We start from the raw sequence: 27,547 nt of genomic DNA on the forward strand, positions 1-27,547 counted from the left end.
TCATCGCATTACCATGTGGATGAATTTCTGTCATAAAATATTCAAAGAAAGCACCGCTCCATTTCTTTTATTTCTCACTCAATAGGACTTTATCATCTTCTTCTGATCTGCATTGTAATGAATCTCTAACATACTGAATATACACAGCAACATCCCCACTGGTACCGGCATGACTTCTTATTCAATGTTTGATGTCAGTAAATATGTGATTCCGACAATGAAGATGTGTAATCGTGACAAAGGTTGACTTAAATACCTCAAACGATTTCTCTCAGTCTGTAACCAGCGTAACATTACAGCGAGACAGTGACGGTACCTTGTCAGCAAGTATAAAAACTAATTTTTGATGTGTTGTCTGAATTTTACGTATATATATTAGAAATATGGCTGGGATAACCGGTGAGTGTTGGAAATATATGCCACGAAATAGGAGTACTGATACATAAAAATCTCCAAAGTGGAATGTAATGTCATAAGACAACAGTTGAGTATTTACTGATGTGGAAATCTGAAGAAGTCGATCCACCTCATCTAACATTTTTTTCCTACTGCACACCACTACAAGGTCTGGATATGTTTCTATACTCCAAATAAAATTCGGTAGATCGTTTGCCAAGTCGTGAAGATTACCGAGTGTGTCGTTGGATAATTTACGACTTGCGCTCACTATATATTTGACATTCTGGACTTGCTTGTTATTACGTGGTAGTTTGTCAGAGGTGTTCCTTAGTATAAATAAATGTACTTAAAGATAAAATTGTAAAAGTAGAAGGTTAGTGACAAATTTTTATTTGATGAATGGATAGAAATAAATTCTAAGATATTTTGTGCATTACATCAAGTAAATCCGATAGGCCATTAATGAGATATTTTAATTTTCAGAACTTAAAATTGAAAATTTATTACTAATCTTCTACTTTAATATTATTTTATAACTACAGAAGTATATTGATTACAATGCAATGTGAATATTAAATATTTTAAAATAACAAATAAAAAAATAAAAATCATTGCTTATCGGTAGCCACCTCCTCTTGATAAATCTCAATTGGATTTCTCCTTATTGCTGCCTTTTCTGAAAAGCGTGTTAAAACAGATGGAGCAGTATGTTGAAACGGCTGAGATTATTGAGTATCGCGAATCTTCTTCCATTTGGATCATCAACTACACAACAATGATCACCAATATATTGAACAACAATGTGTTGAGGATCATCCAGCCTCACAAACGAGACCCGTTTGAAACAGACATTTTCTCCATCAGCGGTCCATGTTTTAATTTTTCTTTTATACACAAGTGGTTCTTTTTTAGGAAGTTTATCGGTACCATTATTGATCCAGCGGTATCTATTTGCAACTCAGTCATCCTTATGATCTTCATCCAAGTAATTGTACACTACTACTTATTTTTGACTTATTAATTTTTCTAAAATCTGAAGTGCGACTTGTACTCTTATTTCTGGTTCTAATATGGTATAAACTATAGCCATGATTATGATATTACTAATCCAAACTATATTGTGTCTAACTATATTGTTAAACTGAAATAAATTGTAAAACATACTAATACACCTAGGTTTTTTAATTATACATAATAACAATAATCTAGATTAACATGTATAATTAGTTTTCTTTGAACTCAAAATACGTTATTAATTGGCAGTTTAAGTTGAACGAAAAAGCAGTCAAGCTTGACCACTCACGCATGCAGTTGTTATACTATTATGGTAATCAAAATATCACTGCTTCCTTACTATTACAGAATTGCTAATAATGAATGTGGATAAGATATATGTATGTATATATATATATATATATATATATATATATATATATATATATATATATATATATATATATATATATATATATATATATATATATATATATATACATATATTTATATATATATATATATATATATATATATATATATATATATATATATATATATAATATATATGTATATGTATATGTATATGTATATATATATATATATATATATATATATATATATATATATATGTATATATATATATATATATATATATATATATATATATATATATATACATATATATATATATATATATATATATATATATATATATATATATATATATATATATATATATATATATATATATATATATATATATATATATATATATATATATATATGTATATATATATATATGAGCAATTTCACGACCGTCACAGCGTGACACCCGTCATTTTTTTTGTCTTAAGCCTTTAATATTTTAATATTAAACTTATGAAACTTTGCAGCATCTTTGCATGTTGTACACATATTATTATAACAAATAGATATAAGAAGAATTTTTTTTGCTTTTTAGTTAGCTCATAACAGGTGCTACAAAAAACGAGAAGAAAAATTTGGGTGGATATATTGGCCTCTCATTCATGCAAGAAAATATAAAACGTCACAGCGTGACCAATATTTTCTCATTGTTTTTTAGTTTTTAGATTAACACCGTGATTCAGCTAATATAGATGAACTGAATTATTAACTTGGCATTAAACAAAAAGTTTAGACATTACTCTTACAAGTTTTATAGCTAAATTACATTTTTTAAATTAAATTTTAAACAGGCGCACCGTTAATTAACTAGTGGTAAACGTCACAGCGTGACCAGACACATTTGGGTAGTTATAAACCAGATAAATGGACTGTTTTTAATAAATTTAAAACTTAGTAGAGAAGTATTAGACAGATATATAATTACATCTTCATAAAAATAGTTCTTATATAATATTCTTCAGAACACGCCCATACTATATCAGTGTCTAACCGCGTCCATATTATATTGCTGTCATATAAACAACGTTTTTTAGTGATTTTATCTGTAGACATAAGTTGTTTGACTAAATACTTGGCACTTGAATAGGATGGCATTTATATTTTCCCATTATTGTTGTTAATTAGGTTCGCTGCAAATATTCCTGGTTTTGCTGGTGTTTATGTAAATAACTCATCAATTTTAAATTTTTAAATTGTATTTGTAATATCTTCCATAGAAACAAAATAGACATTGAAATTAGTCTCATTTTTAACAGCTTCATGAAAAGTTATGGCATCAGTTATTATATGTTTTCTCTGGATTATTTTTTGCGTTGCTATTCTTTAACGGTCCCACCATTAGCATGTACCGATCCTTTCCCATGTGAAGCAGCAAAAAAATTCCAGAATAATTTTAAATCATGCTGCTCTTCCAACCAGGGTATTGCTGATGCAATAAAACGTTATATAAATTGATTACTTGGCTCGTCTGTTTAAATCTGTAGTATTTTAACACTTGATTCAATATGGTTAGATAATAAATTATGAACAAATACAAGAATAAATTTTTTTGAATGGGTTAAATCATCTAAAGCTATGACAGATGACGAGATTAAATTTTGGTACTAAAATACAGCAGTAAACACAGTAACTTGCTTCTTGTACCAATGTGCTGACTGCACTTCATCTTGCCACAAAGTTGAAAAATTTTCAGCAAAATTCACTTGAAGGACGGCTGTGTCTGGTTTACTTTGAGGTTGGATCTTATGATCACGATGTCTTTGATTGTTTCTGTTTAATAAAATAATGCCAAAGAAATGAAGCTAAAGATTTTGAAAAGGTGCTGTAAAGATCATCAACTATTCCCTTTTTTTAAATCTTTTTGATATATTCTTTTCCATTACCATCTGCAACTTTATCCCATTGGTACCATGTAATGCATTTATTCTTGTCAATTTCATTCAAAACATATAGATTATGAAACTTTGCAGCATCTTTGCATGTTGTATACATATTATTATAACAAATGTCTTTTTCACTATCACATACAATGCTAAGAGGAAATTCATGTGAATACAATAGAAAATTTGAATCAAACTTGTGCAGGGCTTCAAGGATAAGAATTATATTTTGATGTCGTTGACAACAACAAACATTTCTTGACATTGAACTAGACAAAAGCACATGTGATGGGCGTAAACTTGCAAACTTTGATTTTCCAACTGATTCTTCAGGATAATCACATTTAAAAACAGCATAAGCTTCAATAACATTCACATACAAATGATGTTTTTGCAGTTTTTTCTTGTTCTTTAATCTCACCACAATGGTGTCTCTTTTACCGGGTGTTTGACGGGATATATCATCACGCTGGTAAAAATCAAGAACCAATTTTACAGTTAAAGCATCTAATGCATTTTCACTAAGTATTTTTTCTGGACTAGGGGTTTCATTCATTTTTATTAAAAGATTTTGTACAACTTTTGCCGTCTTTCTGGGTGATTTTGGTAGTGCTGATTCGGCTCTCTTAACTGCTTTTCCAAGAGTGCTTGAAGATTTGTAAGAGGGTGATGTAACAGCTACAGATTTTGATTCTGCTATTTTTTGTCTGCTCTTTCTCTTTCAATATCTTTCTTTTTCTCGTTGAGGCTCCAATTTAGCAAGTCGTCTTTCTTTTCTCTTTTTTGAATCTTTTTCTTTAAATACTTTTTCGTCAAATTTTTCTAACTGCCTTTCACGATATTTCCTTTGACGTTAAGCATGAGTAAGAGACATATTAAACCCTTGAAAAATTAAAAAAAAAGCAACACAATAGCTATGGAGATGGACGTATTACATCCAAGGCTCAATAGAGTTACAACTATCCTTTACAGAGAGGCTCTATGTATCCCAAAACAGAGCCTCAAGGATAACTGAGCAAATGTTGCCTATCCAAAACATACCTATATTTCGTAGTTTTTGTAGAAAACCCAAAGAAAGTTAACTGCACAATAATCTGCCCGATTAAAGTTGATAAAAACAAAACTGTGGTTTCAGTTAAGCAGTTTTGAATATTGTTTTAAATTTTGTTAAAATATTGTCACACCGTGACGTCACGGCGTGACATAAAAAGATTCTAAAAATAACTTGAGCAAATTATTTTTTTAAACATGGTAGTATTTATTTAGATGTACTAGATAGAGCTCTCATTGCGCTGGAATTTTGAAATCGTAAATTTTATTGGTTGTCTTAGAAATAAAACTATTGGTACCCTAATTGTCACAGCGTGACAATAGTTGTAATAACATTTGATTAAAATAAATGGTTTTCTAAATTCGTCTGGCAATAAGTATGTTTTTATCATAATTAGCAATGATTAGTGCAGATAAAAACCTGATTGCAATGAGCAAGACATTTTTTGAACTTTTTATAGGTTCAATTGAACTTCGGCGATTAAAAACGATTTAAATTATCGCAAAAACGCCTATTTTTACCTTCTGTTTCAGCCCATATAATTTTTTATGATAGGGGCATACTATAACAAACTATATATTTTATGAAAGAGGAAAAGTAGAGCTTTTAACTGATTTATAGTATTATGTATATTGGCTTCGTTTAATTTTTTCATTTTTTGTGAGACGGTCGTGGAATTGCTCATATATATATATATGTATGTATACAGTGGCGGCATTAGGGTAGGGCCTGGTTGGGCGATGGCCCAGGGCGCCAAATATAAAGGGGCGAAACTAATTGGTTATTTTACCCTTTGCCTTTTTTTTAAATGGGGTTAAATTGAGCTAGGGGCGCCGTAGAAATCTCGCCCAGGGCGCTGGTAGTGCTAAAACCGGCACTGTATGTATATATATATATATATATATATATATATATATATATATATATATATATATATATATATATATATATATATATATATATATATACATACATGTGTGTGTGTGTGTGTGTGTGTGTGTGTGTATGTGTGTGTGTGTGTGTGTGTGTGTGTGTGTGTGTGTGTGTGTGTGTGTGTGTGTGTGTGTGTGTGTGTGTGTGTGTGTGTGTGTATAATGTATCAGCATGTTAAATTTTATTACAACGCAAAAATTCTAAATTTTATTACAAATCAAAAATTCGAAAAAAAACGAATGTCATAATGAATATTGATAGAGTAATTCGATACTAATCTAACTATTTAATCTTTAAAGATTTTATATGCATAAGTTAATGTTTATAAGTTAAAATGTTCTTTAGTTAAAATGTGATCTTTGTGACCTCCGTATTTTGCGCCATTTTCACTTCCGCAATACAACAACGACAAATTTTAAATTAACTCATGAATTTGGTAGGTTAGACAAATATTTCTATTAAAATTTGGGTAGCGCCAGAATTGAAGCCAGTTATTAGTAGGCCAGCTTTAGTTAAGCCGCGCCGCCTATTAGTAGCCGGCGAGGTCGCACCGCGTCGCCTATCAGCCCTTACCTAATTTAAGTGGGATCACTGGCGTATTGAATTAGTTTAAATAATAAAAGAACGAATGCAAATCCGTGCATAAAAACATTAAAGTTGAAAGTAGAATGGAAAGTGGTTAGCGATCTTTAGCATGCTCAAAAAGGAGGTGCCATAGATTTTCAATTTTGCAGACTAAAAATTTATTGATATCAAGTATGACGCAAAGGTCGTCTTAACACCATCCGAAAAATTTTCACTATGCAATTGAAATCAAAAATTTCGTACGAAGCTTGTTCTTTGGATATTTACCAATATTTGTTTATTGATATTTATATTGTATTTATTAAAAAAATTTAAAAGTTCATTAAAATGAATGAGAATAATTTGGGAGATTGTTTCTTCATTAGATCCCGGAGATTTTGTTGGTAAGATTTTATATTTAATATAAATGTATTAAAACAAATATATTAATAATATTAATATAATATGGCATCAATTTATTTATATCAATAATATACATTAATCAATATCATTAAGTGTATTTAAGCCTAATTTGCACTGAAATAAAGTTAAACTAAAAAAAAAAAAACAATTAGTTAAATTGTTTTAAACTTGAAACTTTGGTTGAAGTTACTTTCTTTTTGCATTTGATTTATGACATGAACGAATGAATTTTTTATTTATATTTTACATATGGCAAATATTAAGTAAAAAATTGAGTAATTATGAAGTTAATTTTTTGGTATAATAAACAAGTTTTAATTTTTTCTATTTTGAAATATAGTTATTATTCAAAAAATTTTATTTCATCATTTTCATTTATTCACTATGTGCAGAACCAGGATCAACAACAGTACCTTTAGATTCCCTTGAAGAAACTCTTGAAGAACGACATTCTCAATGGGTATAGAAATGTTTGTTTAAGACTAAAAAAACATCAAATAATGCACACAGTGCATTATGTTTCTGCATTCTGAGAAGGAATGGAAAAGGAATTGAAAGGTTTGCAAATTTAAAACATTTTTACAATCTAACAAAGTAGATAGAAGTATATGTATACTTTTGCGTAAAATAATAGATCTATGTGTAGATGTAATGTTAGTTATTTGTGTTTTCATTTCAAATGCATTGATTTTATTTAAAATTATATTTTTTTAAAGGAATACAAATTCGTTAATTTTCGAGCATTATTTGTTATTTTTGTGTATATAAAATTAAGATAAAAATTAAACAAAGAAAAAAATAAAAATTTTGACTGTCCAAAAAAAAACAATTAACCGTCGATTGTGTTAGCTGTTTAAATTGACTGCTCGCCTTCAATTTCTTATTTTCCATGATGCTGTTGAATACTCCAGAAGTCACAAGAACCTAATTTTTGAGATTTCATGGCCTGAGAATAGCGGGCTTCTGCGTCAGACAAAACTTTTTTACAATGGTTTCTAGCAGTAATAAACAGATGTCTATTTTCTGGAGAAATGTTTTGCTGATAGATATGGAAGTAATGTAAAGTAAAAAGGTAGAAAAGTAAACCGTAAATATCAATATTAATCTTTTCTATAACTTTTATATTTTATATTATATTTCTAAAGTCTATTTTGTTAAGTTAAACAATTTTAATGTAAATTGATGATTGGTTGCCTTTACATTACTAATTTTATACTCACTGTTCCAAAACTTTAAAGGATCGCTATTACTGATATTCTCTGCACACCTGTCAGCTTTAATTTGCTCAGTATGATTTTCAAGGTGCCTAAAAGCAAGTTTAAATACTCCCTGAGTTTTTTTTATTCTTTCAAAGATAATTCCATGTTTAGGTTTTCCATCAATTACCCATTGCTTGAATGCATCCCTGGCTAACTCTTGTTTATCTGCAACATAGTCATTCCATCCAGGAACATTAAATTCCAAATTTACTTTTAAACACTTATGAGGTATCATGTCAGCCGCAGCAGATATATACATACATTTTATAATGTTATTGTAAAAAAGATCACTTTCAGAAGCGATTCATGCATGAAATACAGATATAATGCAAAAGTTGATTATCTTTTTGTGTAGCTAGTTTAATTGATTACTTTTTAAATCAGATTACAAGTCAGAAAAAATGCTATTTTAATAATGAATAAAAAATTAGGGCAAATTAGTTAATATATAGCAAATTAGTTTCTATAAAGAAAACAAAAATAATTAATTATACTCAATAATTAATAATAAACAATAATCTCCTCTCCTTTCTAGCACCTCTTTAATAAGCTTTTCAGATCTATCATCTAATGTAGGTATTGATTTTTATTATATAAAGTTTGTTATGTTTACAAAAAATAAAACTATAAATACAAATTCTTACATTCTATTTACTGTCAGAAAGTGTGTTGTTGCGAAACAAGAAAAAAATCTGTTGCAGTTACCTATACATTCAAGTCATGAATGTGACTTGTGCACCATAGTAGATGTGGTAGTAGAGTAGTAATAGAATACTTGGTTTGAGATTCAAAATGTACCAAATCTTCAAAGCCACCCTACGCCTCCAAAAGTACCACACTCAACTTGTTTATCTGCACATCTATTTTGTTAAACAATTTTTATGAGTCAGAATTTAGGGCTGAGATAAAAAGGTTTATAGGTTTTTGTGTGCTGACATACATTGAATACATAAGCTTTAGGTGTTTCCAAATAACTTTCAAGGTCCGCAGTTTAAACAATTTTTACAACGTACTTTTGGTGCATGCTAAAAATCGATAACCATGGAGAGTGTTGCGGAAAATTCTCTTAATATTGTTCAACATCAACATCAAAGTTTCATTATCATCAACATCTAATACACAGTTACACTTGCAAGAAGCACTCATTATCCATCTAAAATGTAATCAAAAATTTAGTGAAAAAGAATGAATTAATCTGACGCCAAAAATAAAAGAGATTTGGTTCTTAAACAACACTTAACACCAGACCTAGAAAGTTCTGTTAAGAAGCGAAAGTTAAAATTCCTCTTGTAACAGTAATAATTATAAAAAGAAACCACACATGTTATCAGAAATATGTTTAATTTGTAAAATAGCAGAGAAATACTTGAACAAAATTTAATAAAGTAATTGAAGTAAATATATATATATATATATATATATATATATATATATATATATATATATATATATATATATATATATATATATATATATATATATATATATATATATATATAGATATATATATTTATACTTTAAGTACTTTATCACTAGTCTGGTGCAACTGCATATAAACTTGGTATTAAGCATGCTTTATAGAACATGGACATTACATTTGGTGTGTAACACATTTAGAAATCTTGTTAAATTGTACATATGCAACTTCAAGTTAAATATTTCAAGAGTTTATACATACAAAATACATTTTATAATAACAAAAATATTCATAGCATGACAACTGATTTTGTTCTTTTTTTATTTTTGATAATTTTATTGTATTTTTTTATTACTCTTTTTTCATTAAAACGTTTGAACATTAAAACGTTTCACTTAGTTTGGTTTTTTTAAATCTTTTTTTTTTTTCAAGTATTACAGTACAAAAAATGCCACAATCATTTGCCATAATCCACTTTCATTTGGTTAACTTGTTTGACTTCAATATTTTTTCTTGCTTTTAATGCCAGTGTTTATATGTAACTGTACAAAAAATTACTGTTCCGTAAACAAACATAAATTTCATTCTTTTGTTAAATTTTCAAATAATATTTTATATATAAGTTAATGTAGCCTGCCAAAATTTTTCTAAATTTTTAAAAAGTGTTTAATAGTTTAAGACGATGTTTTATTAGAGTTATGTAATAAAAAAATATATTAGTCTCCTCAAGACTATGGTTGAAAGAAAACATGAAAACAAAATCTCCTCAGAGCTCATATATTGACATGGAACATGTAAGCTAGTTTTGCAATTAGTACAAATTTTCTTTATTTAAAAACTCTAATGTTCAACTCTTTATAATTAACATATAAATCAACTTATAAATAGAAATCTTCACCAGTAGTCTGGAAAAACTGCATATAATCTTTATATGCAAAAGTACTTCACAAGTAGTCTCATACAACTATATAAACTTTGTATTTGAGTATGCTTCAAGGCCAAGAACGTATTTTACGAGAAATACATTTATAGAACTTTTTGAATTTAGTTCAATGCATAATTTTTTTTCCATTTCTTTAAATTAACAACAGATAAAACCTGCATCACCAAGATAAGCTTTATTGAAATATTAAGATTTTTATTAGTGAAAATTCTCTTGTATAAATAGATTTTGATACCTTTTAAATATTCTGAAGAGTACTAGAATAAAATTAATTCCTGTCTTGATAGTAACACAAAACTTGTATTGATTAACTTAATTAAATGTTACAACAGCAATTAAATTGGAAGATGGAGAGATAGTTTTGAATCAAGATTTATGTGCAACAGGACTCAGGTCTTGGCTTTTTGTTAATATCTTATAAGCTCTTTCCAAAGTGTTCAGAGTTGGTTTACCATGGGAGGCATTTTACCCAGACTCTTTGTGCTTGATTGCATAGTCAGAAGTATAAACTATTCTAATAGTTCAGCATTAGAAAGATGAATTAGAAGCAAAAGGGCTAAGGCTAAACACAAATAAGGCAAAAGTTATGCCTTGTAAGAGTGAGCAATCAGAAATTACCAGAAAGTGGTCATTTGGAATTTGTAGGAAAGAAGTTGGGAGCAAACTATTGTTTGTACAGTTTGTAAGCAATGTTTCAAAAGGATGTAGTGGTATACAAGTTTACCTGAAGGTATACAAGGTACAAGGAATACAAGGTTTACCTGAAATTATTTGTTTTGATTATAGAAAATGTTTTTAGAAGTTAAATTTTGTTACAATCAGCTGATCATAAGAAGCATAGAGAGTATGATGTACATAGGGCAAGTTCAGATTATTATCTACACTTCTAGCAGCAAGAGGTTCGTCAATAAAGATTGAAGCAAAACTCTATATTTCATATGTTCATAGCAATCAAGATTAATGATGTCCACTGTTTGGAAATAGCTGTAAATATGATGGTCAGATGAATCTGTGATGTGTATTTAAATAACAAGAAACGTCTTAAACTAAAAATTGAAATATACATTTTTCATACCCTTTATGTCAGTTGCATATTACAAAAGGCAATATATATATATATATATATACACACACACACATATCAATTTATAGTTGGAAGAGACTTCAATGGTAAAAAAAGTCTTTTTCAACACTTTTTTTTAACATTTAAGCTACATTTGTTTAAAATTTAAAACAATTACAATAATGCAGAAGTACATTAAGTTTTATCGTTTTTTAAAAAACTGCAATAATAATGACTGGAAAGTTTTTTTTAATTAATATAGTTTTTTTTTAAGGTGGCTCACCTCTATTAAAAACCAAAAAAAAAATTTTTTTTTTTTTTTTTATGAATTATGCTATTTTAAACAATAAAGTACAAAATCCATAATCAATTTTTACTATTATTTGCTTAAAAGTAACAAAAAATACAATTATTGTGATCAACGCACTTTCCTACTCCTTAGCAACGCCTTGGCAACAGTGTAAACAACTATTTTATTAACTACTTCTTGAAGATTTCCACTAGAAATTTTGAAGTATTTCTCAGTGTTAGATCTATTATGCTTATGTTAAATCTATTATGCTTTTCTACTGTTCTACAAAATATATCATTTAAAAAAAATGTGCTCTGTTTTATTATTCTAATGTATTTTAACTGATAACTTCATGTCTGAATTTAACTGAAAACTATCTATCTGAATATGGCAAACAAAAGAAATAAAGTTGGAATTTTAAAGAGAAAATATCAAGGAAATAGATATTCAAGGAAAGCAAAGGAAGTAATTGAATGTAGCAGGAAATCAGAAACAACAAGTGCATCAAAGAAAAAGCTTAAGAAAAAAGATAACTTTAGTGCTGAAACAAATTTTGATTCTGAAGTCGACAATTTTTTCTTTATATGTAATTTTAGAATTATTAAAAATATATTTGAACAGTATTCTACTTGCAGTGAGTGTAATACCAAGCTAACTGTTTTGCATAATAAATCTGTATGTATGGGATTTTCTATTAAAATTTCTATACAATGTTCAAACTGTGACTTTGAAAGTACATTTTATTCATCTCCATATATAAATCAAAGTTCAAAACCTGGTTCAAACCCATATGAAATAAATTTACGTGCTGTTATGGCATTTCGTGAAATTGGACATGGTAACGAAGCTATGTCTACTTTTACTGCTATAATTAATATGCCTCCACCTCTTTCGAATCACAGTTATGACCTTACAAACAATAAATTACATAAAGTTTATAAGGAAATTAGTTCTCAGAGTATGAAAGCTGCTGTATCAGAACTAAGAGAAATGATAAATGCAAATGCGTCTGATGATGAAATTATTGACTGTGGCATATCAATAGACGGAACATGGCAACATCGTGGATAGTCTTCCCTAAATGATGTTGTTGCTGGTCTTTCACATGAAAATAAAAAGGTGATTGATGTTTTTTCTTTATCTAAGTTTTGCATGCAGTGTGAAGTACATAAAAGAATAAACAATCCTTTTGATTTTGAATGTTGGAACGCTACACACAATTGCCAGGTTAATCATTTTGACTCAGCAGGGTCAATGGAAGCTGCTGGAGCTCAAGAAATATTTCATTCATCAATACAAAAATATAATTTAAGGTATACTAAGTACCTTGGAGATGGTGACTCAAGTTTATTTTCTAATGTTGTTAAAAGTAAACCATATGGTGATTGTATTATCGAAAAGCTGGAATGTATTGGCCATTATCAGAAAAGAGTAGGCTCTTGTTTGCGTCAAAAAATTAAAGATTTTAAAGGCAGATTGTTAAGTGGCGGCTTAAAAATATCTGGAAAAGGAAGATTAACCAATAAATCTATTAACACAATGCAGAACTTTGTTGGAATGGCTATAAGACAAAATAAAAATAACCTACTGTGTATGAGAAATTCTGCAATAGCTGTACTTTACCATTGTACAAATTTTCCTTATGAAGTTACTCGTCATCATTTTTGTTTAAAAAGGAAAAACAGCTGGTGCAAATGGCAATCAGATAAAGTTACAGGTAAAACAAGCTATAAACAAAAAATTAACTTACCAGTTGCAATTATGGAGGAAATTAAACCTTTTTTTCAAAGAATTGTCAAACCCTGAAATGCTAAGAAAGTGTTTACATGGAATGACACCAAACTGCAATGAGACATTTAATGGTTTCGTATGGCAGCGGTGCCCTAAAGCTACTTTTACTGCAAGAAAAATTCTTGAAATAGTTGTTTATTCTTCTATTTTAAATTATAATGATGGATTTACTTCCTTAAGGTATGTTTTTAAAAAGCTTGGTTTTCCATGAGGTATTTATTTCAAAAAAGAAGCTTTCAAAAAAGATAAAAAGCGACTATCAAGTATGTCAAGAAAATCAACTGATATTAATAAAAAACGAAGAAAACATTTAAGATTGATAAAAAAAGGCTATTTAGACATTGAGAAGGAGAATGATGATGGAAACTTTATACTAGTAGCAGTTTTTAGTAACTTTTCACAAAAAAACTTTTCGTTTTTACGTTGTTTTATTTTTAAATGTGATTTTGAGGACTTTCTTATTTTAATATGTTTTTCTCACGAAAACGTTAATATTTTTAATTTGGTTAAAGCTTTTATCTTCAAATTTTCACAGTATGTGTATTAACTTATTTATGAGGACTGGAACTAGAATTGTAACATTTTAAGTATAAATGAGTTAGTTTCAATGTAGTTTGTCAGACTGACACAGGCAATTAATCAATTTCTGCACATTTATTGCTGCCATTTTAGTTTTTTTTAACATTTGAAAAAAAATTTAGTTCCAGCCCTAAAGCAACTATTTAGCTACAATTTTGCAAAATATTGTGTAATAAGTGCAAATTTTACTCAAGATATCATTGTTTTAGATAAGGTAAGATTTTAGACAAATTATGCTGAGTCAGCATCAAAAAATGCAAATTTTATTTTTATTTTGAAAAGTTAAAGTTTTAATGTAATTTCCTTATATAAAAAATTAAAAGTAAGTTTAGAAATTTTATAAATAAAAAGTTAGACTTAATGAGGTGAGCCACCTTAATTGTTTTTTAATATTTTTAAAACATGCGAGAGGAGTGTTGCTACATTAACTGATTAATAAGTAAAACATGCAAGGAATGTTTCTTTTTTCAACTATTTTATAGCATGCTGCTACAAAGAAGTGCCCTTACATTGGCTGAGGTTTTGGTAAGGGTCAGCATCTAGGTTAGGTTTAGGGTTTGGGCAAGGTTTAAATATAGTTGTATTACTGTAATTAATCGTTTTTGTAAATAGATGAAAAAAAATTTGAAATATAATATATAATAATTTAATTAAAATAACAAAAAACATTATAAAAAATATATATTTGTAACAAAATATTAAATTTTAAATGTAATAATAAAAATAGGCAAAAAATAAAATTAAAAAAAAAGTAAAAGTAAAAAAATAGTAAAAAAAGTAAAAGTAAGATATATATAGATATACACACGCATATATATACATGCATATATACATATATATGTGTATATATATGCACACACATATATATATATACACACGCGTATATATACACTCATATATATACATATATTTGTGTATATATTATATGCACACATCTATACACACATATATACACATATATGTATACACATATATATACACATATATGTGTATATATACACACACATAAATATATACACATATATTTATACATGATATATGTAAACATAAACATCTATGTATATACATACAGAGATTATATATATATATATTATATATATATATATATATATATATATATATATATATATATATATATATATATATATATATATATATATATATATATATATATATATATATATACAGTATCGGACAAAACGAGTGCAACCAAATAATGCTAATTTAGTTTCTTTATATAAAAGTGCTGCATTTTTTCAATTTAGAGAAATAACTATGTAACTGTTTAGTGACAAAGTTCTTCAAGTTTTATTCACCACAAAGTTCATTATTTGTACACGAAAATTAACAAATTAATCAAAAGTATTAAAAAAAGTTGATTTCCTTAATTAATTCTGCGGTTGACGATCTCCCACAAGTTCTCGATAGGGTTGAGATCCGGAGATTGAGGCGACCAATCCATCACCGATAGGTGGTTGTCTTGAAACCACTGCTTGACTACTTTTGCAGTGTGTTTCGGATCGTTGTTTTGCTGAAAAATCCATTTTATTGGCATATTCCATTCAGCATGAAGTAACATAACATCTTTCAGGATATTTTTATACATAAATGGTCCATTATTTATACATGAAACGGTCCATTCAGCATGAGGTAACATAACATCTTTCAGGATATTTTTATACATGAAACGGTCCATTATTCCATCGTTTCGATGTATTGGACCTAGACCGTTAGCAGAAAAACACCCCCAGACCATTACATTGCCTCCACCATGCTTCACGGTCTTATGGCAGTAACGTAAATCGAGGCGTTTTCCGGCCGGTCGACGTACGCGGCAAATGCCATCGCTCCCAATGATGTTGAACTTCGATTCATCACTGAACAGGACAGTTCGCCATTTCTGCACATTTCAGTCAATATGAGATGTAGCAAACAGGAGTCTTTTCTTCTGGTTTTTTAGTAAAATCAGCGGTTTCTTTGCAGGGTGTCGAGAAAACAATCCGGCTTCAACAGCACATCGTCTGATTGTTCGATACAGGCAGCTCTAATTGCTTTTGTATCTCGACTGATGATATCCAGGGATCCTTCTTGACGGATCTGACGATCATAGAATCCTCTCTAAAAGTGGTGGAACGCGGTCTTCCACCGTTGTTATCTGCTGCCAATTTCCCCGTAGAACGATATTTGGAACATAGTCTTGATACGGTCCATTTTTTCACGCGATATTTATCACAAATACTTTTTTGTGACATTCCACTTACGTAATCGCCAATAATTTTCTTTCTTAGTTCCAATCCAAGACTGTCGGGAGCCATTTTTGCACATGAAGTCATAAAAATAATAAAAATAAATAATCACACTTCTCAAGGCTTACCGTGTTACATTTAGCTTGTGATAATACAATAATGCTCTGTGGAACACAACGTCTTGGTTGGACGTGGGCTGTATTGATGTAATGAAACACTTGTTGTATTTCACTTCTTGAATTGATGTTCTTCGATATTACACTTTGATAAAACTTACTTCGATAAACTGTGGTGATAATACTGACTGATTGACTTCCATATACTGACTGAATTACATGTCGATTTACATGTCTCTTATATAGTAAAATGAACCTGTGTGAACCTGTTCTGGAAGATCCTAGATGATTCTTTTCGATGCTTCTGGAAGCTTCTGGATGCGTCTGGATGCTTCTGAATGTTTATGGATACTTCTGGATGCTACTGGATGCTTCCAGATGCTTCTTCTGGAAGCTTCTGCATGCTTCTGGAAACTTCTGGATACTTCCTTTAATTATTAAAAAACTTCCGTGACGTTGACACGGACCAGACTTAAGAAAATGAAACAAACCAAAAAAGTTGCACTTGTTTTGTCCGCTGCAAAATGGTACTTGTCAACGAAATTCTGCCTGTGTGCTGTCACCTGTTAGCTGATTGCTCATGTCATGGCATGCTATGACTCCAGACTCCTGAACTGTTTGCTGTGGTAGTATAGTTCGTTTCGTTTTTAAGACATGTAAAATTAGGAACACTTTTTAGCATTGTTCGATGTTGGTTGCAAATGTTTTGTCCAATACTGTATATTATATATTATATAGTATATATTATATATATATATATATATATATATATATAGAGAGAGAGAGTTAGAGAGAGAGAGAGAGAGAGAGAGAGTGAGAGAGAGAGAGAGAGAGAGAGAGAGAGAGAGAGAGAGAGAGAGAGAGAGAGAGAGAGAGAGAGAGAGAGAGAGAGAGAGAGAGAAAGAGAGTTAGTGAGTGAGAGAAAACTTTTTGATTTCTGGTTATTGAGTAATTTTTGTTTTCTTTTATTAGTAGAGCTGACGAAAATTCAGGGTGAAAAACGAAAAATATGACGCTTGTGAAGTTATTTGTCGATTAGATGTTGTCTTATAGTATGACTATGTTGACTATTCTTCATTCTCCTTACGAAATTCTTTTTTGATGAATAAATATTTGTAACTATAAAACCTTTTTTTTTTTAAACAACTTCGCTTCCAACAAGGCTGCAAGCAACTACTAATTAAAGTTGGAAGTTACTGGAAGAGAAAAAATGAAGATTGTAGAGCAAGATAACGAATGACAGGCGCCTTAAAGGATTGCAAACTATATGAATCAGGAAAGCAAGATAAAGGAAGCGAATTCCAAAGAACTGATGTTCGAGGAAAAAACTAGACGAATAAGAGTTTTTGGAGCACTTAGGAACAGTCACAGAAAAAAGATCAGACTTAATTGAATGACGAGTAACACGAGTGTGAATTTTAGTAGATGGCACAAGAGACGCTAGCTCTTTAGAGCAGTGCCCATTATAGTATTTGTAGAAAAGAGAAAGTGAAGCAACATTACGACGATGCGATAATGGTTGGAGGTTGGCTTCAAGAGCAGGTCTAACTATGTTTACAATGCGTTTTTGCACCTTGTCTTAAAGAGAAAGGGCATCATTAGAGAATCATATCCTCCCCAGATATGGCAACAGTATTCCATACAAGGCCGGATTTGAGATTTATAAAGAATAGAATCAGAAGTGTCGAGCTTGATAAAGAGTTTGAACTTTAGCAGATGCTAATTTTGCAACAGATTTGATATATGGTTTCCAAGAAAGATCGGAAGTACGAGTTAATCCTAGAAGATGAAGAGTGGATAACTAATCGAGTACACCACCGTTCACAAATAAAGGAAGATCTAAATTATTGTCATAACAATTGGCTGAAAAAAATTGAGTTTTATCTGTATTGAAGTTCACCAGCCACTGTGAGCCCCATGCTGTAGCAGAAGTGAGATCCTTTTCAAGCTCAAATCAAGCAATCAGAGAGTGTTGGCTTATTTTCACAACAAGAATAAATATGGTAATATCATCAGCAAACAATGCCACCTTAGATGTGAGAATATCTGGAAGATCGTTAAGGTAAATTAAAAAGAGTATAGGGTCAAGGATAGAACCTTGAGGAACCCCTGAAGTTACAGAATAAGAAGAAGAGTGCTGTTCATCGAGGACAACTTTTATACTACGATTGGAAAGGAAGGATACAGAACTAAATAATTTAACTTTGTTGTTTTTGGCAATAGAATGTAACAAAAATATAGAAATAAAATAGTTATGAGAAGGCATTTGATTTTATCTTACTGATTTTTTATTTGGTCAATGAACAGCTATAATGAATAGCTGTGCTATTCATTCAGTGTTATAACTTAGCTATTTATTGTGCGATTCAAAACCTCGTAGCCGAAGGCTTTTTTTTTTGTTTGTTTGTTTTATTTTTAAAGTGTAACAGCGTAAAAATGTCTTTAAAAAGGTTAAAAATTTCGGGGCTTCTACCAGGGCGGGGCCCGAAGCTATATTATATAATTTAACACTGTTCATTGAGCAGAAGATAATTTTATCTTTATGATTTTTAATAATGCAATAAGTATAAGTACCTTGAAAAATAAATTAGGCGAAGGAGAAAAATTTATTCAAATAGAAGTTTTAGCAAATATAGGTCATACTAGAGAAAACGTTAACATAAGTGAACCTCTTTTAATTGCATCACTTGTATCAGATTTGAATTTAATGGTGTAAAAAATACAGTTGAACTTTTAAAAATCGCGTTAGAGTTGTTTGCATTTGCTAATGTTAAATCAAAAGTGTTGAGGGAACGACTCGATGTTTAAAGGAAGATATTTCTGCATTACTTACAAATGAAAAAGAAGCTGAAAGATTTTTAAATAATTACTGTGAAAGAAATCAAGGTTGCGACATCAAGGTATTGAGGTTTTTAAATAATACAAAAATTTGTAATTAGCGATCTGTTGGAAATAATATCAATAACTAACTATATTGACCTATATAACTACAGTGAAAAGTTATCACAAATCTTTTATGCGAATCTTTCATATGCAATAATTTATTGATTATTCTCATAGGCATCTTGGAATTAAAAGCTCATTTAGTTTTTATAAAAGATATCGCTGTTATCATAAGACCAAATATAATTTGACATCAAATGCTTCCTCTGTTTTGAAAGATAATCCTTCAAGAAGAATCAAAAACACAGTCCAAGACGACCTGATTTTAATAGGTTATATAACTCTTACTATAGAGAAAAATATGGATCTAAAAACGGGAAAGAAATGTTCAAACATTTGGAATAAAAAATAGCATTTTATGTTGATAAATTTCTTGATAAAGCTGTGCATTTCCAACGATACGAAGTAAATTATTTGACGTTAATCTTATCTATAGTAGCGCCCTTAATGAAAAGAGTTCATACTATGGAGAATACTTTCTTATTTATTAAACACTCTTGTTATTTTTTAAGTTCTTTAATTATGATTATATACTTTGAAAGTTAATTGTAGGAAAGTCATTCTTCAGAAATAGTCTTTGTTGACTCTTCTTCAAACATGGATGCAAACAATCTTATTTATTAAACACTGTTGTTATTAAGTTTTCTAATCATAATTATATACTTTGAACGTTAAATGTAGATGCAAACAATCTCAGGGTTTTTCTCCTTTGTACTCATAGTGTTGCTGGTGCTCTTCCTTTGGGTTTAATAATTTAAAGCAACGAAGAAGACTGACACCTTGAAGAAGGTCTTTGAAGCGTACAAAATTTTATTACATGAAAATGCTTTTTTTAATAAAGGAAATCAAACTGGTCATGATATTATGCTCACAGACAACATTTCAGAGTTAAAAAATGCATTATTATACGTTTGGCGTTCCTCACTATTATTACTATGTACTTTTCATCTTTTGTAACAAGTTTGGCAATGGCTGTTCGATATCAAACACCAAATTGAAAAAGTGGATCAACCGATAATTAAGTCAAATTTTAAAACACTTTTTACTCTGAAACAATAGAGAAGTTTAAGGTTGCAATTGCAATGCGACAGTATCTTTAAAAAATACCCTAACCTAATATTTTATTTAAAAAACATTTACGATATGAATAAATGTTGGGCATTAGCATTTCGCTCGACTTTACGAACACGTGGTAACAACACTAACAATTACAACGAAGCTCAATTGTTAGTTACGAATACAATGTTACGTAATACATAAAATATCGGTTGCCACGCATTTGTTGTTCCTAACACGTATGGAAAAAAAAACTATACGGTAGATATGAATATTGGAATATGCAAATGTCTAGTTGGTAAAAATGGCGCTCCGTGTAAACATCAATTTGTGCTTTGGTCTAATGGCATTTCAAACAGTTTGAATTTTATGTCGGTATTCAAAATTGACCAAAAAAATATCTTGCTGAAGTTGCGCTGGGGAAAAGTTTATCATGAGAGTTTTATGAAGGACTCCACACCAATAACAATATATGCGAAAACGATTTTGAACTAAATTTAAGTATAGAGTTGAACAAAAGCAGCAGTATTGTTACTAACAGTGGTGAAGCTTCTACCATTTGGAAAAAAAATGATACATTTGGGAAAAAAATGATGCGAGGAGGCTCTCCAAGCACTATCAAGTTCATTTGAAACTCTTCGTTCAAAAATAACTGTCGGAGACAAATCACTTTTACTTGGCATTAAAACAATCAAAGAAAGACTAGAGAAAATGAGTTCAAGTTTACTTGCAACAAATTTACATACATTTGATGTGCAGCAATTCAGTCGGATGAAAAACTCTGTATTCACGTCCCTGAAAAATTCCGAAAAAATTAAATTTGTGTCCAGCCTGAGGCAGTGAAGCGTCGCAAAACAAACAGCGGGGGAAAAAGGGGAAAAAGAAAAGGAAATTGTTCATTTTTTATGCCCTGAAAGACCTCATCAAAAAAAAAGAAACCATAAGTTCTCTGAGAACGTTAAGAACAACGAACCAGTTGCTAATAAAGCAGGACGCAGTTTAATGAATTGATTTAAAGAAATGTATAAAAGTTGGCTATCGAAGTTAATATAAAAAAACTTTTTGTTGCTTAATTTAAAGAGAACAACAATTTCACTGTTAACTGTTTTAATAACTTTGTTTTTCTGTGATAAAAATTTTTATGAATAGAGTAAAATGGGTTAATTTTGCCACTTTAGAAATTTCGCCACCAACTGATGTATATCTTTTATATAACTTTTGATGTATAACTTTTATAACTATAACTTTACTCAAGAATAAGATTTTTTTATAATTCAAATTTTTATTAGAAGAAAAACAAATTTCTTATCAAATTATGTAAAAAAAATCTTCTTTTTGTAAAAACTTGATAAGAAAATCAATTGATAAAAAATAATTTATAAAAAAACAGTTTAAATTTAAAGTTCTCATAAAAATTATATTATTTCTTTCTATTCAAAATGTAAAAGACCAAAGTATTGGAAAATTTTCAAAGAATCTTTGTATTGTTTTTTTCTTTCTAATTTTGATCGGTTCCAAAGTTATTACGGAAATACTAAATGGGGGAATTTTGCTAATTACGGAAATACTAAATGGGGGAATTTCGCCACCTATTTAGATTAAATAAAAATGCGCTTTGATTGGATAAATAATATTATATCGCTTCCTCTTGTTTTAGTAATTAATTTCTTAGGTCATGTTGATCTTATAATCGATTCAAATTAATTAAATCGATCAACGATCAGCAACAATGCCGCAAAACTACAAGAGAAAATCCGTCACCTATGATAGCGAAGAGCTTATGGAAAAAGCCATTGCAAAAGTTAAAGCTAGCGAACCGAGTTGCAAGCGAGCTCTAGAATTATACTGTATACCTCGAAGGACACTAGGAGGAATAATTCAATATCCTGAAAGGGTAGCTGGGGCTGGTACATTAACAAACCTTCTAAAATATCCTACATTTCTAAAAAAAAAGAAAAAAAAAAGGTGGAGGGGGGGGGGAGACATGCCACGATACCTCTCGGTATTGATAGCCATGCCCCAACTTATTGAATATTGTTAGATTTCTTTTGTTTAACTGATTTTAAATGTGTTTTTAAGGTTTATAATTTAAAATAAAAAATTTATGTTGTAAATATCGTAGTTGGCAATTTCCCCCAAATTAGATTTGATAGGGGTAATTTTGCCACCCCATTTTTTCTGTTCTAATGATTTAAAAAAAAAAAAAGTAAAGTATGTAAAGCTTATAAAAATATTATTAACAATAAAAAATAATTCGATTTTCATTTTTAGTTCTCAAGTTATTTAAATTGAAAGAATTAGTGGCGAAAATACCCGATCTTACTCTATATTTTTGACATTTACTTACAAGTGACTAGTAAAAAATCATTATTAAAACTATATATATATATTAAAATATAATATATATATATATATATATATATATATATATATATATATATATATATATATATATATATATATATATATATATATATATATATATATATATTATAATATAATAAGTAATTTAATAGCAGTGCTAATTCGAGCCCGGTAATACCGAAACCGACATTATTGATTGTAGAATAAGTTTGGATGGTTCATGGCAAAAACGTGGCCATTGTTCGCAAATGGCAAAGGACTTAGCGGGAAGGGAAGATTAACTGATAATATTGTTAACAAAATGCAGAACTATTTAGGCATGGCTATTCGCCAAAACTCTCTTTCATGTTGGAATGGTAACAAAAGTACTGCTTTGTATATGATGAAAAAAGGAGTACTGGCAGTATTGTGGCACTGTACAGGCATTAAAGATCCTGAAGTTTGTCACCAGTTTTGTCCCCGCACTAATGATAGTTGGTGTAATTACACTAATAATAGTTGGTGTAATTGGTGGAAAAATTTCAAGCGGTACAAACCATCAGTTAATTTACCAATTGCAGTGAAAACTGCAATCTATCCAATTTTTAAAGATTTACGTAGTGATGATCTTTTAAGTCGCTGTTTAGATGGATCCACTCAAAACCCAAATGAGGCTATGAATCAAATTGTGTGGAAAAGATGTCCAAAAGATACTTTTGTTTCAAAAACCACTTTAGAAACTGGAGTTGCACTGCAATAATAAGTTTTAATGATGGTATATCTGGACTTGTACGACTTTTTGATAAAATTAAATTGTTTTTTGGAACAAAAACAATTATAGGTTCAATCAAAAAAGACACTTCGGATTCAAAATATAAATAAAAAATCAACCAAAAAGAGTATGGAAAGAAGAAATTGATTAGAGCAAATAAAAAAAAGGATATTTGGACAAATGAAAAAGAACTAAAAGGAGAGGAATCATACCAACTTGGAAATTTTTGAGATTTTTTTTTATGTATTGTTTTCTTGGTTTTTTAAAATCTTGTTGTAGGTTAACGAAAACATAGATTTTGGAAGGTCTATTTGAGGTTTCATCTTGAAATTTTCAACACTTGTTTAAATTATAGAGCACTAGTGCCTAAAGCAGAATAAACCTATATACTCAAGTACTTAATGAGAAACCAGTCACTGAGCATGGAACTATTTATTTTAAAAAATTCAAAATTAAAAGAATCTTCGCCATTTTGAAACGGTTGATCAATTTTTAAAAATTTTACTGTAGGCTCTAGATAATTATATATTCTTTTACTGTAGCAAATTTCATACTGATACTAGTTATAGATCTCTTAATACCCATGTTTTGCTTTTTAACTTATTTTTTAAAATTTTGCTGACTCATCAAAAAATAATTAATTTTTTGAAGACTTTTTTTTTTTTGTAGCATTTATTTTTATGATGACGGTTGTGTGTGTTAATTTCAGTTTCAAACAATAAATATTAAACATTCTAGTTTTTTTACCAGCTTACCACCTTAAACATTCTAAACCGAGTGCGCAACAATGACAGAATTTAGGTAACCTTAAAATAGTATTATACTCCGTATAATATTGGAAGACTCAAATCGGACACTTTTAACTGATAAATGCACGAGGCATTTTAGGTAAGTTTTTTGTATTTCCAACTTAACTTTTAAAAAACATCAACAACAGGTAAATTGATATATTTTGTTATATATTTTTTTAAATATGAGAAATAAGAAAGGTCCTAGTATTTCTTCTTGCGGGAAGCTGTAGGAAATTGAAGCTAAATCCGTTTTTACGTCATTAAATGAGACGTCCTGTTTCCTGTTTGTTAAATGCGGTTGAGGTGTAGTGGTAGAGCGCTCGCTTCATAAACGAGAGGTTACGAGTTCGATTCCCACCACGTCCCTGGTGTACCGCGCTTAACTTGTTTCTTCGCGCAGTGGCCTTGTTCGTCACGGTTCGTGTTTCGGAGTTATAGAGTTGAGAGAGGGTTATAACCACAAGTAGCCTCCTCATCTGTAGTGGCCTTCTCGACCTTGGGGAGGTGAATTACAAAAAAAAAAAAAAAAAAAAAAGCTTTTAAACCTAACAAAGTTAGAAATTTTAATACCATAGTTTTTAAGTTTATATAGAAGAATATTATGATCTACCGTATTAAAAGCTTTACTTAGAACAACAAAAACACCCATATAGTAAATTTTTTTTTTCATCAAAGGCTATAAATATTTTATGTACTAGATGAATGATTGTAATCGGTTAAATGAACAGATTTAAACCCAAACTGTTCATTGTAAAGAACAGTATTGGTATTTAAAAAAGAATAATATTATACATAATACGCTCCAAAATCTTGGAGAAGTAAGTGGAAACTGAGATTGGTCTGTAATTTGAAACATCAAACGGATCATCTGTTTTAAAAAATTGGCGTAATCTTTGCAATTTTTATATTTTCAGGAAAAACTCCACGTTCATCGATAAACTTAAAATATGTAAAGTTGGCACTGTACAATAACAAAAAAGTTATTAAGTGCTTTTGTAACTAATGATTTATTTACAATATTATTATTATTAATTTTAAAATTTCTCTTTTATTCTCATTTAGTTAATTTATAACTACTTTTTATTTTATACTTTATTATTTCACTTATTAGCTTATTAGGAATAGTTTAAAAAGTGAAGCTGTAATGGATCAGTTTGCAAGAGTGAAGTTAAAAAATATGGAGTTGTAAATAGTAACATGGCTCTCAAGTTTTAAATGTTTTGTTTACTTAATGTAAACCTTTCTGAATATAAAACCTTTTTTTTTAATTTTATTTATGTGCCCTAAAAAGTCCTTACGGTCGTATCACAGAGTACCACGGATGAACATTTAATATAAATCTTGCCTCCTTCCTAACCAATGTTCCAAAACTTGCCCAGAGATCGGGTTTGAACCAGGGATCCTTTGTTTCTGAGGTAAGTACGTGGCAACTTGAGATAATTGTTAATTATTTATCTAACCAGCTAAATTAAATATTAGATATTTCGTGTCACCAAAAACAGCTGTATTTCCAATACAAAAATTTTTTGTTATATTTTTGCTTACTGTTACTTATTGTCGACCCATATATTCATTAACTTTAGAAAACTTGATGAACCAGTTCTATCTGAAAAATAACTTTCAATAGCTGCAGAAGTAGTAGGATTGAATTTTGCAAAAGTGTCATATTTTGTTTGTTATCTACTGGATGAAGTGATTTGTAAGTTAATTTGAAACCTTTTTACAAATTTGACAAAAGTAACTAGTCTTTATTATATACATCATGAAGTAACTTCCGCAACATGAATGCTCTAATAAATATGGTTATTAAGCCGTTTATCTTCAACATTAACTTCTGATACAGCTTTTATAACAAAATAAAAATCCTTTTTTTAAAGAAAAAACCATGAAGGTCAGTAGACTTTTATATAAGATTTACAGAAAGAAACGCAATACCACCTTATTATTTTGATCCTTTTTTTCTAAATATATTTCTTAAATCATTTGACAAACTCTTTTCTTCTAAATAATTTCTCTTCTCTTTTCTTCAAATAGCCTAATGTTTACTGGGCTTCCACGACTTTTGATTGACAAATACTTCTCTGTAGCGTAGCAAAGGTGTATGCTACCCGGGACTAAATCTGGTTTGCGCCACCCCCATAAAAAAAACAACAATTGGATTTATCAAAAAATTTGTTAAGATAATGGTTTATATATGAATTAATTTTATAATCACGAAAAAATGTTTTTGTTGCAACATTTTAAAGGTTTATTTTTTCTTCCTTTTCCGTTAGCAAAATCGTCAATGAGGCATTCAAAGTCAATTACAAAAACTAAAACTGATCAATAATTACCTTAGTTCAATCAGTACCTTGCCTTTAAGAACCTTTCCCATGCTATCTATCGAACAGAAACTGAGTAATGAAATTGTATTACTCTGTTCAATGGATATTATGGCAATGTTTCCTAAAGGAAGAGTATTCATTGAACTATGGTAAATTTTGATCAGTTTTAGTTTTGAAAAATTATTCTTACAAAAAACAACACTTGGAGCAATTGTAAGAATAACTTACAATTGCTCTAAGAGTAGGAATGACATAGATTTAAAAATATTACTATATTAAGGTATTACCATATTAAGAATATTTAGATAAACTATTTTAGAAGATTTTTGAAAACATCTTAAGGGGGAACACTCCTTAAAAATTTATTTTCTAAAATATAGCATTACAAAAGTTGTTATATGTTTCAAATAGGAGGACATAAAATGTTAGGAAGATTTATCACAAATAATGGCACCCCGTTGCCATGGCAACCTGGTAACTAGGGAAAAAAGTGAAATTAGTTCCCTCGCCCTGGCAAAGATTGGAGTTGATTAGAATAATATTTTTAGCTGATTTTTTCAAAACTTATAGAATATTGACAGATCTATGCAATAAGCAGACAGTTTTTTCTAACAACCTTTCTACCAGGTGTTATCCATGTTTGATTGTAGAAATAATTTTTAGCACAAAAATCACATACGTTTTTCAATATTTCTTCTGTTTAAAAAATGTTTTGAAAAAGTTGTCTGTTCATTGTATACATCTTTATTAAAGGAAGCCTTCCTGAAAATTTCATACAAATCGGTCAAGCGGTTTTCAAGATATCTTTGCCGGGAGATTAAAAACCAGCGTTCTGAGAAAAATGCAAATAAAGATAAAATTGGAAAAAAAAATGTTATAAAAACAATAGTAACTCAAAAAATACCATATATAAAAGTATGTTAACTATAGTTTTTAATCA

The 27,547-nt window shown here is 29.4% G+C and overlaps 1 long non-coding RNA gene across 1 annotated transcript; it reads left to right on the forward strand.

Moving 5' to 3' along the window:
- The first annotated feature begins 6,332 nt into the window (after positions 1-6,332).
- On the forward strand, positions 6,333-21,551 carry LOC136080520 (uncharacterized). Its single transcript, XR_010638502.1, has 3 exons — positions 6,333-6,653; positions 7,065-7,230; positions 17,351-21,551. It is a non-coding gene; the product is annotated as an uncharacterized LOC136080520 (long non-coding RNA).
- Positions 21,552-27,547: the final 5,996 nt, after the last annotated feature.

The sequence above is a fragment of the Hydra vulgaris genome, chromosome 05, assembly GCF_038396675.1.
Source record: "Hydra vulgaris chromosome 05, alternate assembly HydraT2T_AEP".
In the NCBI taxonomy this organism is placed as follows: Eukaryota; Metazoa; Cnidaria; class Hydrozoa; order Anthoathecata; family Hydridae; genus Hydra; species Hydra vulgaris.